Source organism: Olea europaea, chromosome 10 (assembly GCF_002742605.1).
Source record: "Olea europaea var. sylvestris chromosome 10, O_europaea_v1, whole genome shotgun sequence".
Lineage (NCBI taxonomy): Eukaryota > Viridiplantae > Streptophyta > Magnoliopsida > Lamiales > Oleaceae > Olea > Olea europaea.
This window is the reverse complement of record NC_036246.1, coordinates 12,862,173-12,864,508: the sequence shown is the minus strand read 5'-3', so window position 1 is coordinate 12,864,508 and position 2,336 is coordinate 12,862,173.

Genomic DNA, 2,336 nt, shown 5'->3' with positions numbered 1-2,336 from the left:
CATTCCCACTAGGATTTTGATTTTGGTTTAAATTCAATCAATTAGAGTTTAAACAAATAAAAATACGATTGATGATTGAGTTAAGTAACTATGATTCTAACATGTACTATGATTATTTATCTAGATACGAATGAAAGATTGGACGAAACGAGATTGATAGAGAAAAATATGCTAGGAATCCAACTGTGCCATTAGTATAGTTATAATTCTTAACTTCTAGTTTTTTAACACAATTTATGCTTAGACTGACTATCAATAATTTTGTTTTGTGTTACTTACAATCTTTTTCAAGTATTGATAAACATACTTACACATATGATCCATAGTATCTTATTTTGAATTCAAATAGGTAAGAATTCATTCAATCACAATCATGAGATTAGTTAAATGAATTGCACAAAGAATAAACAATTATATGTAACGTCTACGGAATTTTTACGCTGATTGTCAATTATATGTAACGTCTACTTTGAATCCAAGGAAACAAATTAAGTCATGCGTGTTTTAAGATTGATCTTTCATTTAAACATTAATTAAAACATTGACATCAATCAATCAAACACAAATTGAGAATAAAAAAAAGAAATTCTTGAATTAAACATCAACCATCATCATCCTAAGAACTAATGGATTTAACCTATAATGTTCATAATACAAAAATACATATTAAATTGATAGTTCATCATCGGAAATATCAAATTGCAAAGAAATGTAGAAGACGAATTTTTGTCTCCTTGAATATCCCTTCAACGAAGTCTTCCAAAAAATTCCAATCTTCTTGCTTCGATTCTTTCGTGCCGAATCACGAATCTTGAAAGTACATATGTGTTTTTTATATTATTCTTTTAAAATGGCAATCTCCTTGTTGCAAGATGAATAACAACAACAACAACAACTACTAGGTTAAAACCCACACATTTCAATTGGAGGTTGAATTAATGTATCATACGTACGCATGGTGAAGCCATGCTCTATTCTGTTAATTGATTGACCCCCTTGTGATCGAATATGGGAGAGCCTTAGATTGCAAGGTTCACATTTTTGGCCTCCAATTCATATCAGTTCATGAATTTACATGCTGGTTCATGTCTAGTCCTTTCTATATTGTATTGAATGTCCTTCATCTTTCAATTCTTGACACCTCGATTCCCATCTTTCAAAATATGTTCCCTTATAGTTCTTTTTATTTGTTTTTCACTCCATTTCTCCATAAGCCATTGAACATCGAGTTTCTCCTAAAATAAACAATATATAAAAATATTATTTATCAATTCAATAAATGTACTCCATATGTGCACTTTTGATAACCTGAATAAGTGTAAAATTACACTAATCAAGTAAAATGTAAAAATCAAATAACTAAATTTTATTCGTCTTGATTATACTCCTCGTCATTGTTATACGGGCAAGTGTTACAGTCACTTTCAAACTTGCTACTTGGAGGGGATTTCATAAATTTATTATTGCACCCGAAGTTCAAAAAATCCCTAGTTTCATAACAATCCCCATTAAAATATCCAAAAGTGTATCCGATATACTCTATAAAGCCTGAATAATGCTACTTGAATAGGCTCAATGACAGACTATTGTTTGATAGATTAACTTGGCAATTCTTGATTGACATTTGTTGCTTAACTTTTCTCTGTCAATGAATGATGTCAAGTGTATTTATGTTTAAAAATCTGTCATTGAATCTGGATATAAATGTAGTATGCCTCCAATCGTATATTGCTTCAATCATTTCCAATTAATTATTGAATCAGATTTAAGCTTAGGGTCAACCTGCCCAAACAAAGTCATTTTGATTTATTTTGTTAATATAATTTACTACCTTAACAAAACGTTTTAAGCTTGTGGTTTTATGACTTTATTAGGGTAGATTGACCCTAAGCTTCCATAGCATTTTAAAAAATACTAATTGCAATATACAGTATTTTTCCGCTTGGCCTTTTTCGAAAAATTCTACCTCTTAAAACATTATTTAAAGTGAGACTTGTTTTTTTTTTTCTTTTCATTTTCTTTTTATTTACTCCTTGAACTTTTCTTATTTTCGAGTGTTGTCAATTTGGAGCGTAAATTTCTCAAACCCGCATGGCCACGTGGCACGTTCCATGTTGAAAAGATTTGAGTCTCACACGTGGTGTACCTGGAATTCCTTTCACTTTAATTAAATGAAACATTGCTCTATGGGTCTCCAACTTATTGTCCAGTAATAAGTTAGTCCCCATTTCTGAAAAGAAACAAAATTTTCCTCAACCTTCCATATAATTGCACTATAAAGTGGCTTAATATGGAAAATACTTGAACTACATTTATTTTGTTAAGTTCTTTCAGGT